Source organism: Lynx canadensis, chromosome D2 (assembly GCF_007474595.2).
Source record: "Lynx canadensis isolate LIC74 chromosome D2, mLynCan4.pri.v2, whole genome shotgun sequence".
NCBI classification, from domain to species: domain Eukaryota; kingdom Metazoa; phylum Chordata; class Mammalia; order Carnivora; family Felidae; genus Lynx; species Lynx canadensis.
The window spans coordinates 1,311,288-1,335,627 of record NC_044313.2 but is presented as its reverse complement, the minus strand read 5'-3'; the positions used below and the strand labels follow the sequence as shown (position 1 = coordinate 1,335,627).

The 24,340-nt window shown below is 55.8% G+C and overlaps 1 protein-coding gene across 7 annotated transcripts in view; it reads left to right on the top strand.

The window, feature by feature from the left end:
* The window catches only part of JAKMIP3 (Janus kinase and microtubule interacting protein 3), a 113,166-nt gene that overhangs the window by 6,741 nt on the left and 82,085 nt on the right, over positions 1-24,340 (top strand). The gene's annotated exons all lie outside the window — the stretch shown is intronic.

The window sequence follows — 24,340 nt, the reverse complement described above, 5'->3', positions numbered from 1 at the left end:
GAACGCTCCTTTCGGGAAAAGCCGCGCCTTCTCCTCGTTCTTCACACGACGATTTTCGTTTGGGTGCGGACACGCGGACGACCGTTTCGTCCCCCGGGTCGGCGTCCCACAGCCACAGGGCAGGCTGGTTTACCAGACGGCTGCAGCTGGTGGCCTAGGAGCACCTGTGTTCCTTCCACACGCCCCATCTTGTCTGTTCCGTGAGATCTTGATTACATTATCGTTGTTATTTAGCACTTTCTTACTTTCTGGAACCGCGGATGTTCCGGACTTGGCTGGTTCTGAAATCCTTCGTTCGCGGTTTCTTTCATTGATTTTTTCCTTAATGTTTCCATTGTTTCCTTGATTCTGTGTTGGTTTAAAAGTCTGACCCGTTTCATTCTTTTGACTCTGGAAGGTAACCGATCTTTTTGCCTGCAGGCTTTGAGGATTTTACCTTAGTTTTGAAATCCAAATGTTTTGCTGGGCGCGTCTCAGGGTTCCCCAGTGAGCCCCTTGAAATGTGCAGATCAGGTCTCTTTCTGTGCGAGGAAGGTCTGTCTCCCTGAATCATAGCTCTGAATAGGAGGCCCGCAGAGCACGATCCCAGCCCAGGAGCACGTCCCCATCCCCCAAGCATGTCCCCATCCCGAGAACATGACCCTGTCCCACAAGCACATCCCCGTCCCAAGAGCACGACCCCAGCCCGGGAGCATGACCCTGTCCCGTGAGCACGTCCCCATCCCGGAGCATGACCCCATCCCGCGAGCATGTCCCTAGCCCAGGAGCACGACCCTGGCCCAGGGGAGCACAACCCCAGCCCAGGAGCACATCCCCGTCCCAAGAGCACGACCCCGGCCCAGGAGCACAACCCCGGCCCAGAGGAGCACGACCGCAGCCCAGGAGCACGACCCCGGCCCAGGAGCACATCCCCGTCCCAAGAGCACGACCCCGGCCCAGGAGCACAACCCCGGCCCAGAGGAGCACGACCGCAGCCCAGGAGCACGACCCTGGCCCAGGAGCACGTCTCTGTTCCAAGAGCACGACCCCAGCCCAGGAGCACGACCCCGGCCCAGAGGAGCACGACCGCGGCCCAGGAGCACGTCCCTGTCCCAAGAGCATAACCCCATCCCGCGAGCACGTCCCCATCCAGAGAGCATGTCCCCAGCCCAGGAGCACAACCGCGGCCCAGGAGCATGTCCCTGTCCCACGAGCACGTCCCTGTCCCAAGAGCATGACCCCATCCCGGGAGCAGGTCCCCATCCTGCAAGCACGTCCCCGTCCCAAGAGCACGACCCCAGCCCAGCACCACGGTCCCTGCTCTTATGGGCCCCGAACGCTTCATGAGCGCTCATTGCTGAGATAATTCGGGTCTTTCTTTTATTTTCTTCTGAGTTAAGTCAAGTTTTCACTTATCCTCATTTCTGATCCATTTTAGTGTTTGGATTTCTAACTCCGGGTGGTTGTCCGTGCCCTCCAGGGCATAATTCTGTGTGGCTTTACAGGTTTCTTCTGCCTCGTGGCTGCTTTTGAACAAGAGAGACTTTGCATCAACTCTTGTGTAAAATTTCGTTCCTGATTTTCTGCACGGGGCATCTGCGGACTTGACTTGTATTCGTGTTTATGACATCGGGTGTTTGGGGCATTTTACAAGATCCCTAACCTAACGGCCCCCTTTCCCGCCAGCCTGGCGAAGTCCCCACGCTTCAGGGGGTTGTTTTGAGGAGAGGGTCTTGGCCTGAAAGACCCTACACTTCTCCTTTTTTCTTCTTTTCTCCTTCTCTGCTTGATTAAGAGTTTCTCTTTTTGCCTTTTTTCTACCCAGAAGCTCTGTGTTTGGAAGGCTGACCTCTTAGACCACGTGTGTCCTTCATGACACGCTAGCCTCTGTTCAGTGAGTTCGTCACTTTCAAGAGCTCAGCCGACTTTCTCTCTCCGTCACTGGGGCCACCCTGCTCGGGGTTGGGGTCGGGGTCAGAGTCAGGGTCAGGCTCAGGCTCGGGTCAGGTGCAGGGCCTGCCAGCCCCTCCCCGCCACCGGCCGGACTCCGTGGTGCCCACACGGGGAGGTGTCCCCCCCGACCCCGTGTCCCCGACCCCTCCAGCCACACCGTCCCATTTCCCCGCGGCCGGGCACAAGCGTGAGGGTCGGTGGTGCTGGGATCGGTTGGCTTTTCCCTTTTTGCTCGCGGTGACCTCACGGTTTGGGGACACTCTGTGTTCACGCAATGCCAAGCACGTGGCTTTGCAAAGAATGTTTGATGTGAATTATTTGTGTAGTTTAGGGAGGAGATTTGGGGGAAATTCGTTCCCATGACACAGCCTACGGGATTTTCTACGCGGGACCTTTTTTTAATACATCTTTTCGTGGACGCGCCTTTTCGTCCTGTGAGGAGGTTCCTGGGAGCGGACGGAGGGCATCGTCGGGAAGGTGTACGAATTATTTTATGAGTGGCCACCAGAACGTTCCCCCAAAACGGCCACGCATTTGGTGCGAGAGTCCCGGTTGCTCCCGTCCTGGCCGCGTCTGTCGTTTGACCTGAGTCTTAGTCCGTTTCCGTTTCCCTAAAGACTGACACGGAGTCGCTGTGTTCGCGCTTGTTGGCGGCCAGCACGTGAAGCGGGTTCACATCTTTTGCCTCTTTCACTGGTTTGTCTTCTCGAATGGTAGGTCCCAGTTCTGCGTGAGACACGACTTCCTTGCCTCTTCCTTGTCGTAGGAAGTTTTAAATTTTGACAAAGTCTGACGCGTCCGTTTCTTCCTTTGTGGTTATCGTTCCCTGCGTCTCGTCCGGACCCTTGCCGGCCTCCCCCCCACGGCCCCGTGGTCCCACGTTTTCTCCTTGTCTTCCTGAGCGGAGCCCAGCAGTCTTGCATCGCGGCCTCGTGTTCAGATCCCGAGTGCCCGCCTTGCCCGCGTCCTGAGCATCCCCCGGGGGCCCCGGCCCTTGTCAGTGGGGAAGCCCCACAGACCCGAGTGTCGGAGCCGAGTGCGGGGGGAGCCCGTGGCTGTTGAGCCGGTCACGATTTTCCAGGTTTTCAGAGGACAAACCTAGAAGAAATTCTAAGAGAAATGTATCGTCGTTTTCTGATATTTTGTTTCTTTATTTTTCCTTTTCCTTTTATTTTTTTAAGTTTACCTGTTTATTTTGAGAGAGAGAGAGAGTGAGCGTGTGCAAACATGAGCAGGAAAGGGGCAGGGAGAGAGGGAGAGAGGGAGAGAGAGAATCCCAAGCACGTTCTGTGCCGTCAGTGCAGAACCTGACTCGGGGTTCGAACCCACGAACCGTGAGATCACGACCTGAGCCGAGATCAAGCGTTGGACACTTAACCAACTGAGCCCCCCAGGCGACCCTCTCAGTGGCAGTATTTTTAAGGTAGTTTTTTAGTTCATATTTCCCTTTAAAAATAGGTTCAGCAAATGCATTTGTGTGTCCACATGCCCTCTCCCGTCTTAGGCGAAATGCAGCCGACCAGGACCCTGCCCCACTTTTTCTCTGTACTGCGCCTCGGTCCCTTCCTGTCACCGAACAGCCGTCCCCCTTCCTTTCCTGCAGGCGCGTGGTCATCCCCGGGTGGCAGTTTGTTCTCTGTTCGGTCTCTATCAGAAATAGCTCTACTCTGAAATGGCTCTGTGTGTTTTCCAGCGTGTCTTTGACTCGATCATTACAAAAGGGATTTCCAGACCAAAAGGAAACAAACAGGACTCTGTAATGGGCTGTAGGCCACTAAGTCCCCTCCGCAGGGCCCTGCGTGTTGTGACTTACCACTTAGCTTTGCTGTTTCGTTACTTTCCTCTGTGTTCCTTGAAAGATTGCAAAGCATCTCTCTCCTGACGAGATCGGCTTGTCTGGCCGAGGCTCCGTTTGAGTGGAGACCCTGTTTTCGCGGTAAAGCACTTGTTAGCGACCCCTGGGCTCTGACGGACGAGGAGCGGGTCCAAGGCCCTCACTGTGTGGGCGTTGCTGGGGTGCCTACGCTCGGTCCCCCGGTCCAGGCAGAGCCCACCTCCCCCTCTTCTCGGTGGCGATGCCCGGGGCTCCCGGATGGCTGGTAGGAAGCCTCCGTAGAGACCCCTCGGAGAGACCACTGTTGGGGTGTGCACTCTGGGGACACGGCCACCGCCCTGGAGAGGACACCTGAGCTCCCACCACCCCCGCCCGTGCCGACTCCCCATCCTGGGGTGGAGCCCAGCCCCGCAGCCGCTCCTGACAGCACGGGGGTCGGCAGGGAGCCTCGCAGCTAAGCTTTCCCCCAAGTCCCGACCCTCCTGCCCCCGAGCAGAATAAAACACGTGTTCTAAGCCAGTAAGTGTTGGGGCAGTTGGGTAACACCATCAGCGGGCAGGAGGACGGTGTTTCATCACCTTGCTGTGTGGAAAATGTTTTTTTTTTTTTTTTTTTTAATTATTTTTTCAACGTTTATTTATTTTTGGGACAGAGAGAGACAGAGCATGAACAGGGGAGGGGCAGAGAGAGAGGGAGACACAGAATCGGAAACAGGCTCCAGGCTCTGAGCCATCAGCCCAGAGCCCGACGCGGGGCTCGAACTCACAGACCACGAGATCGTGACCTGGCTGAAGTCGGACGCTTAACCGACTGCGCCACCCAGGCGCCCCTGGAAAATGTTTTTGATGTTTCCTGTGCTTTCTTGCACTGACTGTTCCATTTCCGTGTTGAGAGGAAATGGGGGGGGGGGTGCTTGGAATGATGACATCGTCACTGCCATTCTGCCTCCACCTGAGAAGTACGTTTTTAAATTTCCACTTGATGGTTTAGGGGGTGTATTTGGGGTTGAACTGTGTTTTATTTTGTGTTATTCTGTTTGTTACCCTTCTCCTCCTCCTTTCTTGCCCCATCTTGCACCGATTGAGGGGTTTCCCCCCTTCCCTCTAAATTTCGCTGAGTCTGTTTTCTGTTATTTTCATGATTATCATAAAAGTAGCAGCAAAATCATCTTACTGAAGGTAAAGCGAACCCAAATCTTCCCCAGAGAAGAAAAAGGAGCTTGAGAATTTTAACCGAGCTCATCCTTGTTTGAAATTTTGTGTTTGTGTTGTTGGCATCTTGTTTGCATCCTGTTTCTCTCATAACACCACGAGAAATTGTCAGTGTTTCACAGTCACTGATTTCAGACTTCCTGTTGTACGTAACACTTCTGTCGTTCTCCCTCTCTTCTTGCCTCTTGGACTGTCCGTTTGGAATCACGCTCCCGCCCGAGGCACACCCCGTGGAGGTTCCTTTATTTCCCCTTTTTTGTCTGAAAAGGTCTCTCTTTCAAGGATGAGGGTGAAACTATTTTCACGGGGGACAGACTTCTTGCTCGGCAGGTACTCTTACGGCACGGTTGGCGCGTTACTCCGCCGTCCTCCGGCCCCCATCGCGCCGCCCTCCTGCCTTCCGACCTGAGCTCGGTTCCTCGGGCAGATTGTCTCCATTTCTGTCGTCTTTGCTGTTTTTTCCCCTCAAGTGTCATTACGATGCGCCTAGATTTGGGCTTACTTTGCGTCTTGACGTTTTCTTCCGTCAAACCCTGAGAATCCTGTTCACTACGTCCTCAAATTCTGCTTCTAAGTTTCCCCCCCTCATTTTTCCTTCCGGGAGAGCTTCTCGTTCTCTCTGTACCCCTCCTCTGTGCGTTCTCTTTTTTGTGTCTTTGTGCTCACTGCTAGGTAATGTCTTCCGAATTGTCCCCCCCCCTTCGCGGTTCTGCTGCCCGATCTGCCACCGCGAGCGTCCACCAGGTGTCTGATTTCAGTTATTATATTTGTTTTTACAAAGTCCTCTCTTCTTATTCAGCTTTGGCGTATCCCTTCTTACAGTTTTCTACTCCCTGAAGTTATTTTCAAGCTTGCAACTTATTTCCTTAAATAAACCTGGAGGGTTCTGTGCAGGCGTGTACGGGAGTTCTGCTGTTTGCTCAGTTTTGCTGTGAATCTAAATCTGCTCTAAAAAAAATACGGTCTATTTAAAAAGCAGGGAGACTTGTTCTTTTGTGACCCGTGCTGGTTAAATGCAGTGCCTGAAGGTCCTGTTTCTTTGAACCTGGTTCTCGCTCATTTGCCTTGCTTCCTGGTTTCCTGGCTCCCTTAGCTGCGTGTTTGTCACTGTCCTCAAACATTTGCTCGTGGGGTTTCCCTGAGACCTTGGACGAACGCGCCCTTCTCTAGGGAGGGTCACATCTGCCCTTGCCAGGCGGCTGGGGCACCCGGTAGGGACCATATCAGACCCAGCCGGACCTGGAGCCCCGATGCCGCTCAGACCGTCTTCTGTGCAAGGACCATCTGTGGTCACCCCTTCTCGGTGAGGGGACTCCCTGCTGCGACCGTGGCCGTCTTCCCACAGCCCCTTGGAGTCAGGCTGCGGTGTGGGTGGACATGTTCTAGCACGTCCCCCAGGGGCTCCACTGTGAGGCGGGCGACCAGCAAAATGCCCCACTGGAGCAGGTACCAGGGGTCTCTCCTGCCTCCTTCACCGCAAGAGGCTAAGGAGCAGGGGTCCATGTGCAGGGTGCGGGCCGACTTCTTAGGCAAAAGCTGCTTTGAGTCCTTCAGTGAGGCACTTCTCTCTCGGTTGGGGGGGGGGGGCATCTGGGATTTGTCCCCTCAGCATTTTGCTGTCTTAGGAGGAAGGTGAGTTAGTTCTGACCCAGCCTAGCCCACCACTCCCTGGGAAAGAGTTCTGGAACTCCTCTGCCCCCATGGAGAATCAAGGAGGGTCTGCAGGTGTTTGCTTCTGTCCAGGTGGATCCGTTAGCAAAAAGCCACGGAAAGCAAGACTGTAAGCTCAAGGTCATATTGTTGGGGTTTCAAGTTCACTTTTGGAACGACCCAGGGGGGACCAGGGAGCCTCGCTCTACGAACTTGGAGGAGGATGTGGAAGGAGGAACCCACATCACGAAACGATTTCTAAGCCCAGTGCCTACGGCCAGTGTCAACCGTGGCTTGGAGAAACCAGCGGGCTAGGGAAGCTTCGCTTAGGGTAAGGAGCGAGCCTGGGAAAGGCCCGGCCCCCCTTCTCTTTCTCCCAACAACTTCTGTCTCCCAAGAATTTTAGAAATGGTCGTGTGCGTGTGGGAGAGCCACCACGTAGCTCCCTCGGTGGACAAGCTGAGCAAATAACTTCTGGATTGACGTCTCTCAAGTCACTCACTTGGAAGGCTCTGCCGAGGTTAGGAGCGTCGGCAGATGTGGGAGCAAACGAACGGTGACCTGATTGGGGCAGGCAGGTGTGGGGCAGGCGGGGCGCGGGGGTTGGGAGCAGATTCCTTCTCCAGTGGGAGCGGGTTAGCAGGGACCAAAGTGTCGTGCGCAGTGGACACGGCTGTGTCACTTGGGCCACCGGCCTAGGTCGCTAACTTGTCTTGAGAACCACCACTCAGAGTAATTGCTTTGAGAAACGTCGTGAATCAATTAAAATTTAGCATCTCTTTTCCGCCAACATTTGGGAGGAAATTAAAGCAAAGCAGGCCTTGCCAAAAAGCCTGTAGGCCACGGAGAGACCAAATTGGGAAGGAAGACTGCCGGGAAGCCGGGGGAGAGTCAGCGGCCTGCAAAGCAGCTCGTGGGGCCTGAGCGGCCGGCACCGTGGCTTTAATTAATGCTCACTCTCACTCCCTGACTTTTTTCTCCATCTCAAATTCTGTCTGAACTTGGGAAGCTGGTCAGCAGGAGGTTAATGAGCGGCTGCCTTCCTCTCTGCAAGCGGGTCAACAGCCTGCGTCGTGAGACCCCTGGGCTGAAGGACTCAGTAATTGGCCTTCTCCCCCGGGGGCGACCCAGCCCTCTGACACCCCTCTTCTCATTCAGGCAGCCGCGGTGGGACTGCAGGGCCCTTTCCCTCCCTGCCACCGCATGTCACTCGAGCCTGTGTTTCCTGTGAGGTGCTGCTGGTGATCCCTTGTCCCCCCGGCCAGCTTGCCAGTGGCCACCCAGGGCCTGTCTTCCAAAAGTCTGGCTCAAGAGCTGGAAATCTGACTCCAGTGTGGCCTCCTCGCTCCTGGCGGGACTCCACTCACCTCTCCGAGACCAAGCTTCTCCCTGAGAGGTAGGGGTGCTGCTCGCGTGGGGCTCTGAGGTCCGGTGAGGGCTGAGGCGGCTGCAGGACACTGTCCTGCCCACACCCCTGCCCGCCCTGTGGGCACCAGTTTCTTCATCGCCCTGTGAACACGGCCTCCTCTCTGCTGGTTGCAGAGAAAGCCTTTGAAACACTAACGCCTGGAGCCCCGACTGCCCCCGGGAGACCCCCCCTCCCCAATAGCAGGCCTCGCCGCCTGGAAAGGGGACCCCCCAGAGTCCATGGGGCTTTGGGAAGAGCGGGTTCCCCAGAGCTCCTGCGCCCTTCCTGCTCTGCTCCCATGCACGTGTGGACACCCCCGTCCCCGTCACCGGGAGAGGCAGCGCTGTGCACTCTTGAAGAACAAAGGGCCCCCTTTCAGGACCCGCGGATCCGGCCCCAGACGGTTCTGCCGACGGGTGCTCTCCGTGAGCTGCTCTGTGAGGCTCCCCTTCCCTGCGCCCCGCCGTTGGCTGCCTTTGAACAGAGGGGATGCCTTCGGCTCCTGTCCCGCCACCGGCCGCCCCAGGGCTTTGCCGCGGACACAGCCCCCCGGTTTCCACACCACGCCGCGCGTGTCGAAGCTGGAAGCCCGATTCTGGGCGCCTCCGCCACTGTGGGGTGTTTAGTTTCCTTAGGTGACAAAGGCGGCTGTGGGGGCGGGGGACGCGGCCTCTCCAAGCCCAGAGTGACACCCGGACACCCCGTCTCCTTCTCCCAGGCCCTCGCTTCGGCACCAGAGACCCGCGAAGGCCGTGCACAATCTTCCTGGTGGACTTGTGTTTGCAGCTGGTTCCTAGACCCCGTGCTCAGTGGGCACAGGGGCTCCTTTCCCGCTGCCCCCAGGGTCTCCTTGCCTGAGGTTGACAGTTGGGCAGGTCTAGCTGCCATCCTCTGTGTGCAAGGCCACCATGCCGTGACACAAGTCCACCACCCACCGGCTGCACCGTGTGACCGCGATGGTAACCCCCCCGGATGTAGAGTGACCCTCTGCTCCCACCTTCCACCCACCCTCGTCCTGCTCCACCGCCATTGAGGGTGCCACACCCAGCTTCTTGGTGACAAATCCTCCCTGGTGACAGACCCCACCCTGGTGACAGACCCCTCCCTGGGGCCAGACCCCTCCTTGGTGCCACACCCTTCCCTGGGGAACAGACCCCACCTTGGTGACACTCCTCCCTGGTGACAGACCCCTCCCTGGGGCCAGACCCCTCCTTGGTGCCACACCCTTCCCTGGGGAACAGACCCCACCTTGGTGACACTCCTCCCTGGTGACAGACCCCTCCCTGGTGCCGCCCCTCCCAGAGGCAGCTCTCTGCAGCCACTGTGGGCATGCCTAGTCCCCTGGAGTCCTTCCTCCCCGAGACAGACCTGAGAAAATGGCCTGTGTGTGGGGCGTGTGTTTTAGGAAGGGGTCCCGGGGAATAGGAGGGGGGGTGGGAGGGGCAGGCCAGGGGAGGGGGGCGGAGGGAAGGCCCACACGAGGGCTGTGTCGGCCGCTGGTCCCTGCTCCGCGCACCCTGGGTGGGATCCCACCGGAGCGGCGCTGGAGGAGGGGTGGACAGAAGGACGTGGGCGGGACGGCCGCGACAGCCGGCCGCTGCGCTGCGGGGTCACGTCAGGGCTGCGGGGACGAGGGCGCAGGCACCCAGCACCCCGCGTTGAGCTGGCGGTCAGCTGTCCGGGCAAGAGGAGTGTGTGCTGTCTGCCTCCCGCTCTTCCTCAGCGGGCCCGTTGGGCTGGGGCTGGAACAAGGACAGCTGTGTCCTGTGTTTTTGACCCTCATGAAAGGGGAGCCAGGGACAGTGGCCCACTCCGCCCCTCAGCATGAATGCGGCATTCTTCGCTGTGGCTCTGGACGAAACACGCTAATTAGCACCGGGCACAATGGGCCGTGTCGCCCTGCGCACTGGGGCACACGGCAGGGAGGGGCTCCAGGGACGACCCAGCCAGAGGGGTGCGAGAGGTGGGGACCTGCGCTCCTGCAGCCCCAGCCGCGCTCCGGTCATTGACCAGGGCCGACCCGGTGACTTGGGGGCCGCTCGGTGGTGCCGGTGAGTGCGTCCTTGTGGGTTCTCGGTCAGGGTACAGGCTGTGTGCAGGGGAGAGGGGGGGACTGGGGCTCACGGGTTCTAGAAGCAGCCAACACTCAGGGCGTGTCCCTGGAGGGCAGGTGCGGGTGGGGGGGGGGTGTGACCCGCCCCTCCCCCACAGGAGGTGGAGTGGGCACGGCGTGAGCCCCTTCCCCAGGGCGCTAGGCTTTGCTGCCACACCTTGGGGATGGACGTGCCCTGCTTGCGTGTGTCCGTGTCGCACGCGCTCTGATACGGGTGTGTGAGTGGAAAGATTAGTCACCCACTAGTGAAGTGAGTGGGGGTCCACAGGGTTTCTGGAAAATCGCAGCTGATCTTGGCGGAAAGTTCTATTGAAAATAGAAGGTTCATGGGGCGCCTGGGTGGCGCAGTCGGTTAAGCGTCCGACTTCAGCCAGGTCACGATCTCGCGGTCCGTGAGTTCGAGCCCCGCGTCAGGCTCTGGGCTGATGGCTCAGAGCCTGGAGCCTGTTTCCGATTCTGTGTCTCCCTCTCTCTCTGCCCCTCCCCCATTCATGCTCTGTCTCTCTCTGTCCCAAAAATAAATAAAAAACATTGAAAAAAAATTAAAAAAAAAAAAAAGAAAGAAAATAGAAGGTTCGGCTTGGATCTCGTGACGCCACGCCCTCCCAGCTCCAGAGCCCTCCAGCTCTGGGGCTCCGGGCACACGTGGCCCTCTGTGTCCTGTGCTCCCGTGCTTGTCCCCAGGCTCCCTACGCACCGGTGGGCGGGAGCCGTCCCCCAACGGGCGCTCACACGGTGGAACGGCCTGCCGTCCAGCCTTCTGGATGGCGATCCTCTCCTGTCTGATTCTGAGCAGTTGTGCAGGTCAAGGGCTGGGGTTTCCTCTCCTGTGGCCCAGCTGCAGGCGGGAGGGGCTTTCCTCCGGAAGGTTCTGTGCCGGGGACCGAGTTGCCATATTCCTAGGAAGGTCACGCAGTGAAGCCCCCTAGATGGTGTCCACGCTGCCCTCCACCCCCAGGAGACACACTTGTCCTGCCGCGGTGGGGGGTCCGTCCGGGGTCTTCAGTAGGAGCTGAGATGTGTCAAGAATCTTCTTGCTTGAAGCAAGGCCACCGTGTGGAGGATGGAGGTGGAATCGTTCACTTGTCCAAGTCAGGAGGGACCTTAACACACCAGCTTCATACATTTTCGAGTAAAGACCGCGTTTTGCGCAGCACCCGTGGCCGCGTGTGACCGCCAAGCTGTCCTGCTGAGCAGGAGGACCAGCGGGCTGTGGTCCTGCCAGTGGCTCTGTGCTGCCCTGTCCTCGGGGCCTGGAGGACAGTCCCTCGGGACCGCACCACCACTGTGTGCTCCTCGGAGAGCAGGCTGTAGGGGCCGCTTCAGGACGGGACGGGGCGGGTGCACAGTCGGAGCCGGGGTCCCCAGGGTCTACGCTGCCCATCACTCTCCCGGCCGGGCTCGCCCACAGGGGTTCAGGTTTTGAGAAGCTGGCTTTTGAGAACCAGAGGGGGGTTGGGAAGTTGACATTTTGTTCGAAGCTCGTGGTATCGAGGCGGAGGGGCTGCAGTGTAAGGGGTGAAAGGAATTGTTGGCAAGGTGGCCGGTGAGCACAGCCTGGGAGACCTTGCCTGCTCCCAGCACGGCTGAAGGGTCCAGAGTTGTCTCCAGCTCCTTTTACAGGGGAGAGAGGGAGGGAGGGAGAGGGAGAGGGAGAGAGATCCATCTGGGGTCAGGAGACCGCGTAGACACCCAGAGCTGTGACCCAGGGTCTGCAGCCAGCGGCTGGGCGGGCAGGGGTTTGTTCCTGCCCGAGCCCGCACCGTCACGCCCGCGCAGGGACGGGGAGACCAGACAAAGCCTCGCCGAAGCGAGCGGAGACTAAGACCCGGCCGCGCGCTCGGACCCTCGAAAGGCCGCCCCTCCTGAGGGGGCTACGAATGCCCACCAGCCCTGTCGCCACTCAGTCTGGGTGGGAAACATCTTAGGGAGACTTTCAAGAGTCAGAGCCGTGCCTCTGCCAGGTTCGGGGCTTGGAAGAATGGGAACAATGGTGAGAGGGGTCCAGGCAGGCGACCCTGGGGCAGGGTGGGGGACACGAGGCCGGCTCCGAGGGACGGGGAGAGAACCATACGGTTCCCCTAACAGAAGCAGGAGAAGCCTTCCGGAACTCCCAGCAGCCCCCACAGTGTGTACAAACGCACGCTTGGCAGATTTGGGATGCAGGTACGTTCTTTAACCTGAGGAACAGAACCCATCGGCTTGGTGGCGAGACACCAGGAGCACCCGTCTTCAAGTTGGAAGTAAGAGAGAGATGCCAACTGTGTTACTTCTCCCTAACGTGCACTGGGAGTCCTGTCTGCACAAGAGCACGGGAAAAATAGTTTGAAAGTGTAAAGACTGGAGAGGAAGGAACAGGATGCCCGTTTCTGGAGAACGTAGACATGAACTGTCAGAGCTGGGAAGAAATTTTAGGCCGTTGCTCACACAAGCTCAATATAAAAGAAAAAAATCAATTATGGGGGTGCCTGGCTGGCTCTCGGCGGCTTATGTGGCTCTTGATCTCGGGGTTGTGAGTTCAAGCCCCACGTTGGGTGTAGAGAGTACTTAAAAATAAAATCTGAAAAGAAAGAAATAATGTTCCTCTACAGCAACTTTCTGAGTTACCGTGGAGAAAGGCGGTGGTGACTCCCAACACACCTTTCGTGATAGCAGCACAGATGTCAGGCACCACGAGTACGTAGATCAAGCGTTGTGCGAAACCTTTTGGAGAAAATGAGCCAACTCCGTTGAAAGACTTAAAAAAAAGGTCTAAATAAAGGGAGAGCTGTACTATTTCATGTGAAGGAGACACAATATCAAAGAGATGTCAGCTCTCTCCCAATTAATCTGTAAGTTCAGTGTAGTTCCAGGCAGAATCCAGACAGGGTTCCCCCAGCTCTGGACTAGTTGACAAAGAAGAATAAACGGTAAAAAAAAAAAAAAAAAAAAAAAAGCAAGTTTGAAAACAACAGGGCAGGGGCAGGGCACCTGGCTGGCTCAGTCAATAGAGCATCTGACTCTTGATCCCAGGGTCATGAGTTTGAGCCCCACGTTGGGCATGGAGCCTATTAAAAAATAGTAATAAAATAATGTCAAAAAAAAAAAAAGGAAACATAACGGGGCAAAGGAGACGAACCCTATCAGACATCAAAACTTCTGACAAAATTATGTAATGAGGCAGTGCGCTATTTGTGGAGATTGACAAAGAAACCAGCACATTGGAACAGGTGGCTTCGAGTCCTGTAAAATCAGGAGGCGGTGAGGCCAGGCTGGCATCAGACCGGCGGGACGGACGAGTCCGCACTAAGGAGGACGTGCACACGAGGTTTTCGACGTGAGAAGATGGCCTGCGGAAACGGAAAACAGGAACACGTCTGGAGGGGAACCTCGGAGGGTGCCTTAGCGTGTCGGGGAAGCGTTTCTTAGGCGAGAAACAGAACCATCCTACAACAGAGGAAATGCTGGGCAGAGTGGTTGAGTTTGAAGTCTCTGCGGGATGGAAAACAACGTAACATCGAAAAAGACCAGCCAGGACTTTACCAACAAAGGGTCAGTATCCAGAATAGATACCGGCCTCCCTCCCAGCAGTGAAGGACGACTCTCGGACAGAGACACGGGTGAGGGAGGGGACAGAGGGTCACGGACGCAGCCGGCGCGGCAAAGACGAGCCCCTCGTCAGTCGTCAGGGACCAGGCTGGGGGCGCAGCGGGGTCTCCTCTCAGCCGTCACGCCGGCCGGCGTCACACTTGCTGAGATGTGGGGAGACAGGCATTTCTTGGGGCTCTGGTAGCTTCTCTGGCCGCCCTCACGCCAGCCACGCCCTGCTGGGGACCTGCCCACCGCCATCTGACAGACGTGCCTCGGGTGTGCACAGGGCCGTTGGCTGTGGCACCAGCAGGGCGGTGGGAACGAACGCGTGATACGGTTTGATGCTGAGGGAGCACGCTGGAGTGACGGGATCCACGAGCACCATCGTGCTGAAACCTGAAGGACACGGTGTTGAGTGAACGCAGAAAATGCAGAAGGACACGCAAAGTGTGACACCACATTTGCTGTTTTTCAGAACACACGGAGTGGTAACAAGGGAGACGCGGACGCGCTTGGAGAGCCGTGCCCGGGAATGACAAGGAGTCTGGGTCAGGAGAGCCTTGGGGCTGGGTAGCGACGGTGACCGAGGGTGGGGGCTGCGGCGTCGCCCCAGGGGAGAGGGTCCTGGCAGGAGGTGGGGTCGGTGGACTGGAGGGCGGGAAGAGAGGAGGCCGGGACCATGGTCTGGCTTTGACTTGGACAACTGGTGGCTGGGGGGGTCCCACACTGGAACAGGAGGGAGGGACGGAGTAACTCTGGACGTGCTGGTTCCGGGAGGCCCTCGAGAGATGCTGGAAGAGGTGAGGCCAGCGGAGGAGGTGTGCATCTGGGGCTTGGAGCTGTGGGGACAGCAGGACGGGCCATCGGGAATGGCCTGGGGCACAGCCAAGCTCTCCTAAAGGCTGTGGCCACCTGCGGGGAAGGAATCGGAACCCAGGGGCCTCCGGGGACCTGGTGAGAAGGCCGTGTGGCCGGGAGTCTTCCGCAGACGAGAAAACGGAGGTGCCCCAGCACTCACTCTCACTCGGTGCTCCCAGAACGCCCCCACCGTGCAGCGCCTCGGTGCTGCCGGGCATGGCTGTTCCATCCTGGGCGCTCAGCCTCGGTTTCCTTCCTTCCGAGTCCGGGTCGGCAAGTGGCTCTTGAAGCTTTGTGAATTAGAGCTTTTCTCAGTAGCCCCCCCTCCCCCCCCCTCGCTCTCTGGGGTCTTGGGAAGGGTTACCGTCTCCCGTGGGGTTCTGTGCGAGTGCGGTCTGCAAGGGACGTGTCGGTTATGGTGATAAAAGGCGTGTACGTGGGTCTGTGCGTGTGCCAAAGTTTGTTTGAAGATAAAAGTTTTTTTTTTTTTTTTTTTAATTCTAACAATAAATACGTATTCGCGGTTTAAAAAGTGCATACGGTTCGGAAAGATTAAAGCCAAGAGTCGGATCACCTGAGATCCCATCCCCCAGAGAGATGGCCGCTTTCCACCTGGCCTGTACATTTTCACTTCAAATTTTTCTGTGAAAACAGCACACACACGGTTTTTCACTTTGTTACTGTGTTAAAATACACACGACGTGCAACCCACAATCTTAACCATTTTTAGGTATGCGGTTCAGGGGTGTCACACACATCCACACTGCTGTGCAGCCGTCCCCGCTGTCCGCCCACGGGGCTCTCTTTGTCTTGTACAACCGGAACTCTGCCCCCATTAACACCAACTCCCCGACCCCTCCCCTGCCCCTGCTGCCCAACCGGCCACCTTCTGTCTCTGTGACCTTGACCCAAGTGCGTCATGTAAGTGAAATCACGCGGTCTGTGTGTCTGCACGACCCCACTCGGCAGCGTCCTCAGGGTGTATCCGGGCTGCAGCAGGTGTCACGGCGTCCTTCCTTTCCAAGGCCGAATAGTATTCCGTCGTGCGGATGGACCACACTCTCCTATCCCTTCATCTTGTCAGCGGACACTTGGGTGCTTCCGTGTTTTAGCTCTTGTGAACAGTGCTGCTGTGAACACGGGGGTGCAAATATTTCTTCGAGACTTTGCTTTCAATTCCTTTGGGTAGATACCCAGTAATGGAATTGCTGGACCGTGTGGTAATTCTATTTTTAATGTTTTAGGCGAGTCTTTGCAGTTGTCCACAGCAGGTGCACCATTTTGCATTCCCACCAATAGTATACAACATTCCAATTTCTCCACATCTTTGTCAGCACTTGTTTTCTGGTTTTGGGGGATGTTTTTGATGGTAACCGTCCTAATGAGTGTGAGGTGGTATCTCATAGTTTTGATGTGCATTTCCCTAGTGATGAGTGATGCTGAGCATGTTTTCGTGAGCTCGTTGGTCATCTGTGTGTCTTCTGTGGAGAGATGTCTATGCAAGTCCTGTGCCTACTTATTTATTTATCTATCTATCTGTCCGTTAGATTTTTTATTTGAAAGAGAGAGAGAGAGAGAGAGAGAGAGAGAGAGAGAGAGAATCTCAAGCAGGCCTCACACTCAGTGCAGAGCCCAACGTGGGGCTCCATTCCATGACCCTAGGATCACGACCTGAGCCAAAATCGAGTTGCACCATCAACCGACCGAGTCACCCAGCCTCCCCCTTTTGCCCATTTTTGCATCGAGTTGTTTGTTTCTTGGTTGTTGAGTTGTAGGAATTCTCTGTGTATTCTAGATACTAATCCCTCATCAGATACATGATTTGCAGGTACTTTCTCCCATTCTGTGGGTCACCTTTTTGTTCTGTGGATCGTGGCTCTTGATGCACAGAAATTTTAAATTTTCTTGAAGCCCAGTTCGGCCATTTCCTGTTGTTGCCTGTGCCTTTGGCCCTGAATCCAAGAAACCATTGTCACATCCACTTTGTGAAGCTTTTATCCTGTTTTTGTAAAAGAGCTTTGTTGTTTTAGGTCTTACGTTTACCTCCTTGATCTATTTTGAGTTCATTTCTGTTTGTGGTGTCAGGTAAGGGTCCAGCTTCACTCCCTGGCCTGGGGACATCGAGGTTTCCCAGCATTGTTTGTTGAAAAGACTGTCCTTTTTCCATTGAATGGCCTTGGCTCCCTTGTGAAAAATCGTTTGGCCATATGTGTGAGCATTTCTTTCTTGGCTGTCTATTCTATTCTGTTGGTCTGTATGTCTGTCTTTAATGCACCTGCTTATTTTTTCAAATAGAAATGTGTTCGTACTATACACACCGGCGTTTAAAAAAATTTAGCGTGTTGTCTACACCCCTCCATGTCAGTAAGTGTAGACAAGCCATGTCCAAATGGTGCCCTTGTAGTCTGGCTTATGTGCATTCCATCGTTTGTGTGAATCATCTCTGTTGTGGGCATTTAGGACGCTTTCAATTGTTCGAGCTGTGTTATGGGCACATCACCATAATTATCCTTAAATGAGTTGTATTTGAGGTTGTCAGAGCAGTGCCTGGCACAGGGTAAGTGCTATAAAAGTGTTTGTTACATAGAATAAGCTCAAACGCCATTATTCTATCATTTCCTTGGGACAGATTTCCAGGCGTCACATTGCCGAGTTCATGGGCATGTACCACCTGTTGTCTCCCTCCACTGGCCTGGAGAGCAGCCGCCCCGAGACGGGCACCCGGCTGGACCCGAGCCCACGAGTGTAAGCGACCTTGTCTCTGGGCGCTGTTGAGGGTGGAGTGTGGACCTCGGTGTCCGGAGCCCCCCGGCAGGTGCGCGCTGGCTCCGGCAGCTGTCGCCTGTGTGATGGTGGGCAAGCTGCCCAGCCTCTCGGGGCCTCAGTTTCCTCGCCTGTGCGGGGGAGACCGTGACAGTTAGCCAGTGGGGCTTTCGTGACTGAAACGAGTTCACGCCTACGAGGAGCTCAGGAGAGCGTCAACCAGCACGGTGTTCTGACTGTTTCGAAGGCACAGCAACAGTCTTAACCGGAACGACTTGGTGATTTGTTCTAATTTCTTAGTCGCCCAGGTGTAGACAAGCACAGGATAACCCACATTCTCATTTCCGAGCTACAGGCGATTGGCGTGGGTATTTACCCTGTGGGTTCCCGTCAGAACGATGCCCTCTGGGACTAGGATGGGGTGAAATTTGGACGTCTGGGTCCAAGTTGAAGAGTTAGAGTGAAAGGGAAGGGCGGGTGCAGGGCTGGCTGGGGGCAGAGGGACAAGTAGGGCCCTCACGGGCCTGAACTCCGGAGAACCAGGGCCGGGAGCCTCGTTCCTCGCCCCCTCACGGTTCTAGACCCCGGCGCAGCCACGGCCGATGTCCCCAGGCAGGGCCGTGAGGTGCAGGGACCATCCGTGTCCGTGTTTCCTTGGTCGGATCAGACTGGCTCTTCCTAAGTGCCCTTCAGCTTCAGCCCCGTGGGCCCTGAGTCTTCCTGTGGTCGCACTGGCTTCTCTGGGGGTTTATTGTGGACTTGGCCGGATTTCTGGCAAGGAGAGCTCGTGCCGCTGCACAGTCGCTCCACCAGCGCTGGTCTCATTCGTTGGATTCGTTTCTACATTTTCATTCTCCAGGGCTTAATGGATACACCTCCCTTCTGGCACCTCACCATTGGAAGAAAATAAAGCCGCCCTTTGGAGTGGAACTTCCTTCACATGGTGGACCCTGTAGCCACATAAAACCCAGGGGGGGATTTTCTCAGGAAAAGGGGCCGGAGATGCTCTCCTGCAGCGGCTGCAGACAGGGAAGGCTGTGTGCACAGGACTCAGCCAGGCCTGCCCGTGTCCCTCCCTTGTTTTCCCCGGAGGAGGTGGGCCCGGAGTCCTCCCCGTGTGCGCACGGAAGGAGGCGGCCGTCGGGCCCGGTCTGCAGGGCAGGGCTGTGCCTTTGCGGCGGGCAGGGCAGCCCGCCTCCTCCCCCACCCAGGGGCCGTCCACGCGGTCAGGGGACCCGACACCATGCTGGGCGTTCCTGAGAAAGCCTGTCCGGGCAGCGGAGAGCTGAGGGACCGCTGCAGGCATCTGCTTAGAAACGCCGCGGAGACGGTCCCTCCCCCTGGATGTAGGCACGGCTGGTAAATTCCAACTGGAAAATAAAAGCTGAGTGCTCTGCTGAGTCATAGAACCCTGGGAGCCGGCCGCATGCGCTGGCCTGAGTCTCCAGCTGCCGGAAGGATCCCCGGGCAGGAGGCAGCGCAGGTGAGCGCCCGGGGCCTCGGTCCCCGGCGGGAAGGGTTTCTGTTTGGAATGGCGCAGAGCCTTGGCTCGGCCTGGCCTCCGGGTCTTTCTGCCTCTTACACTTGAATTCGCTTCTATATTTAGTATGCAGACGTATGCGGCCGGAAGCGAGCGGTGTGGAAGGAGAGGTCACGCTAGGTGTGCAGAGACCGGCACGGGATGCTCGATCTCACGCCCATCCATCTGTGGTGCTGCGTGCACGGGGGAGGCCGGGCCCGCGTCCTCCTGGGAGTGGGTTTCTCCTCCTGAACGTGGTTGTTTTCCCGTCTCATAGTCGAGGCTGGAGCTTGTTTACGTGGTGGCCGTGGGTGCGGGGGGGGGGGGGGAGGAGAGCGCCAGGCCGGGACCCCCCCCCCCCCCCCCGGCCGCTGCTGGGTGTGGTCAGCGCCTCACTGGCTCCCTCCTCCCTGATCCCGATCTCCCTGATCGGAAGGGTCTGGGGGTGGGGGGGGGCGCCCTTTGGGCCTGGGTTTCTTTTATGGCTCACGTCCTTATCGCCCGCCTGCCCCCTGCTTGGGCGGTGTCTTCTCTGTGAAACTTACTCAGGACTCACATGTTGTCCCCCGACACCACGTCTTATGCGAGGAGCTCGTGTTTGGGGGAAACAATGGCTTATTAACTGGTTTCCAACACTTCTCCTCGAAAGAAGCGGTCGCTACCACACCGTGCCTCAGTTTCCCCGGTCGTTCAGGGAGCATCGGTGGTTGACCGGGGCGGGCATGGTGGGAACGGTATCGCAGGCGACCAGGCTGCGCGCCGCGGTGGGAAGACGAGCCGCGCGGCAGGGGAGGGTGCCGGCGGCTTGGACGCTCACCTCCGCCTCGGGTCTGCTGTGGGCTCCTAGGCGTGCGAGCGCCCGTGACAGCGAGAGAAAGTTTTCCCTCGTTCGAACCCAGGACCAGAGTCGTACATCTGCGAATGTTCTCTGCGGGGCCGAGCCTTGGAGCAGGTCAGTAGCGGCTGGTGGAACGGGGAAGCGGGCCAGGGCACGACCTCACTCCCACGTCCCGCAGTGGACGGTCGGCCTCTGTCTGAGGCTCTCTGGGGATTTCAGGAAGCCCTGTCCCTGGCGGTCGGTTCCCTCTTTGGGCCGAGGATGTGGGGCGGGGCCGAGCGCATCCGAGATTCCGAGACAATCTGCCGCCACCGTGCTGACCGTGGGCAAGGCGCTGGCGGTTCCCGAGGTCACGTGCATGCCCGAGGCCGCCGACAGGCCCCTCCTGCAACATGCACACAGCCGGGTGCCGCGCCTGCAGCCAGGCGGCTGCGAACGAGGACCCAGGACGATTCGTACCCCTCAGTCCGGGGCACGCTGCTCTGAGGTGTGGGCTCGCGGGGCTTCATCCTGAGTACGGGCTTCTGCGCACTGGGGTCTCCACGCAGGACAGACGTCACGTCTGCTCATTTCTCCTCGCCTGCCCCGTTTCCAGACACAAGTGCGGGGACCCCGAAACAGCCTCTGTGGGGCAGAAGTCAGAGGGTGAAGAAGGCCGACACAGACCCCAGAGACCACGGCCTTTCTAGAAACATGGCCCCCACCCCGTCTTCCCCCACAAACTCACGGGCACACGTGTCCCATCTCAGGGACTCTGTGCTGTTGGTCTGGCCCCCACGTAGGCATCCAGCAGCATGAGGGCCACTCGGGAGCCCCTGACGGGGGCCGGCCTTCATGCTGCACAGGACGTGGTGCCGTGGGCTGTGGTCACCCAGTGGCACCCTCTCGGAGGCCTGAGTGCCACCACTTTGTGACAGCTCAGGAAATTAGAACATCTCCAAGCGGGCACAGCGGACAAGGCAGGTTGCAGGAACCCGCGTCAGTGACACAGAGGCTTGGGCCCAAGAGCAGCCTGACCTCAACGTGAGGCCAGGCCCAGGCCTAGTGGGGGAAGGGATCCTCCTCCGCGGGGGATTCTGTCCTGCTCCTGATGAGGGGTTTGACCCAAGACGAAGGCCGTGAATGTTCAAGGCCAGAGACCCATAGACGCACGTGGTGACTCCAAGGTCAGAGAGCACAGCCGCCAGAGGAGATGCCCGCCACCAGGTGAGGGGTCCTGCCCGGGCACAGGCTGGGGCGACTGGAATACCTACTACAGCAAACTCAGATAAGAAAGGAGAGAAGGCTTCTTCCTGGACGGGCCCTGGGTGCAGAGACGCGGGCCTCGGTGCACAGCCTCCCAGCTCGCAGGCGGTGATATCTCCTCCCACCCTTGGGGTCTGCGGCACCCGGCTGCCAGCTGTGTGCCCTCACGGATGTGTCCCATCCCCCAGGATGGGAGGGGGCACTGAGGGTCTGCATGGTTCTAACGCATCAGTAGATGTGTTTTCTCATTATGAAACTTAAAAAATCTAGAAAAGAAAAAAAAAAGACAAGATACCAACAAGACAAAACTTCCCCTTTTAGAATAAACTCTTACCGAGCAGTACTTTAAAGTCCACACAGTATCTCATTGTGCGGAAACGTAACCCATAAGAGTAGAGATTTTTCCAGGTGTTCACGATTATAGCCAGTGCTGCCTCGAACATCTCTTGAGTGTGGGGTTTTCCCCATATTCAGATGACCTCTTTGGATAGACTGCTGGATAGGAGAGCCCTGAAAAGTTAGGGGCGGCCTGGAGATTTGTTCATCCGTATTATCACCTTCCTTTCCAGAGGAGCCTTTGCAACCAACCTTTCTCATCAGGGATACTCAGAACAGCCCATTTCGTGGAATATTTGTGGCTTTGAAACTTCTCTTTCCACCCGCAAAACTGCCTTGACCGTCAAGATAGTGAACCTAACCTCCCTCTCTAGAGGTTGTACATCCCTCACGGACAAGCCCCATCCCCCCAGGCCGCCGCCGATCCGCTTATCACTAGATCAGTTTGTTTCTCCAGAATTGTGTATAAATGCAGTCCTATGGTATATGTATGTATACCTTTGAGGGGTGCCTGGAGGGCTCAGTTGGCTAAGCGTCAGACTCTTGATTTCAGCTCAGGTCGTGATCTCAGGGTTGTGAGATCAAGCCCCACTTCAGTTCTGTGCCGGGTCTGGAGCCCGCTTGGGATTCTCTCTCTCGACCCCTCTCCCCTCTATAAAAGATGTGTAAATGGCTTCTTTCACTCAGTGGAATTATTTTCAGATTTGTTGCTGCACGTACCATGAATTAATTCTTTCTTTCCCCTTTTTCTGAGCAATGTGTGGCTGTCCCCAGTTGTTTATCCACACGCTGAGCCGGTTGCTGGATTTGGGGTTGCCGCCAATGTTTGCTCTTACAGGTGAAGCTGCTACGAACTTTGACGCAAAGTCTTTGCACAGACCTGGGCTTTCGCTCCCTTTGGGCACAGACGTGGGCTTGGGGTAGGGTCCCCTTCCTAAGGAGAGAGAGAAAAGGGAGAGAAAACTTCAAGGTAAGCTGGCTGTGCGCCTGCGTGACAACATCCCTCATGACCTTGGAAAGCGGGACCGCTTAGTCAGACTGCGCGTTTATGTTACCATATGTGGGAGACAAAGAAATAGAAAATGTACAGACAGACTCTGCCGTGTGATGTTCACCACTCAGTTCTTTGGGTAGGAACCCAACTGAGCGGTGCCGGCACGAATAAAAGTTGCTTCCTGGATAAGAAGCCTCGGTGTCATGACTCTCTGTGCGAGAAGCCTGCTACAGGCTCGCCTATGCTCTGTGTGTGTTTCACTTTTTCAGAAAGTAACGAAGCGTTTTCCGGGTGCTTGAACCGTTGCGCGTTCCCAGCAGCTGCGTAGGAGAATTCCTGTCCCCCCCCCCCCGTTCCTCGTGTTCCTCCTGTTACCCGCGGTCCTTCCGTTCCCCCTGTTCCTCCCCTTCCCGGTCAGCCGTGCTCCCAGGGGTGCAGCAGGCGTCCTTGCTTTACTCTAAGCATCATCTTGACGACTGATGATGCAAACACCCTTCCATGTGCTGATTTGCTGTCTCTACACTTGCTTTGGTGACGGGTCTTGCAAATCTGTTGCTTATTTTTAAATTGGGTTGTCTTTTTGTTACGGAATTTTGAGAATTTTAAACATATACATACCTATATATTCTGGGTACAAGTCCTTTACCGGAAGATGTGTGTGTTGCAAATATGTTTTCTCAATCTGTGGCTTGTCTTTTCCTTTTTGTTAACAGTATCTTTCAGAGATAAGACGTTCAAATTTGGGGGGAGATTTTTCTTTCTTTCTTTTTAAATGTTTGTTTATTTTGTTTTGAGAGATAGAGAGAGGGGTTGGGGAGGGGCAGAGAGAGGATCCCAAGCAGGTTCCTTGCTGTCAGCCCAAAGCCCGACGTGGGGTTCCATCCCAGGAACCGTGAGATCATGACCTGAGCTGAAATCAAGAATCAGATACTTAACCAACTGAGCCACCCAGGTGCCCCTCTTTCCTTTATTTTAAGATTTTATTATTTTTAGGTAATATCTACACCCAATGTGGGGCTCAAACTCACTACCCCAAGATCAAAAGTCACTTGCTTCCCTGACTGAACCAGTCAGGCATCCCCAAATTTAAAATTTTTATAAAGTCGAATCTGTCGATATTTTCTTAAAAAACATTTTTTTAAACCTTTATTTATTTTTGAGAGAAAGAGTGTGGGCAGGGGAGGAACAGAGAGAGAGAGGGAGACACAGAATCCGAAGCAGGAGCCAGGCTCTGAGCTGTCAGCACAGGCTGACGCGGGGCTCGAACTCCCAAACCACGAGATCAAGACTTGAACCGAAGTGAGATGCTCAACTGACTGAGCTGCCCAGGTGCCCCTGTCAATATTTCTTATATGGTTTTTGCTTTTTTGTCTGAATATTGTGAAGGTTGGATGTATGTTTTCACCTAGAGGTTTTATACCTTACAGTTCCACAATCCCTTTCTACTTGGTTTCTGGATATGATGTGAGGTATGGGCTGATCTGTGGGTGTTTGGGGGCTTTTTTGTGACTTTGGGCATAAAGACATGTAATGTTCCAGCATGATTTCTTCAAAAGACCATCTTTTCTCCAGTGAGTTTTCTTGGTTCCTTCATTATACATCAGTTGATCAGATACTTTGTGGTCTGTTCTGTTCTGTTCCACTGACCAATGTTACACTCGGTGACCATAGCTTTATTGTGAGCTGGAAATCCGGTAGTGATATCCAACCCCAAATGTGTCATTTTTCAAAATTGCTTAATGTAGATCATTTACCTTTTCCGTAGCCATTTCAGAAACAGCTTGTCCGTTTATACAAAAAAAAGCCCTGTTCGGATTTTGATTGGGATTGTGTTTAATCTAAATTTCAATTTGGGGAAAGTGAACATAACAACAATGTTGAGTTTTGTGATCCATGAACACTGTATATCTCTCTGTTTATTCAGCCTTTAATTTTCTCTCGTGAATATCTGGGGGTTTAAAGGTATAAATATTGTAAATATTTTGTTAGGTTTATTCCTAGGTATTTCATATGATTTTGGTGCTGTTGTAAAAGTTATTGTTTTGTGATAAAATATCTTATTAGTATAA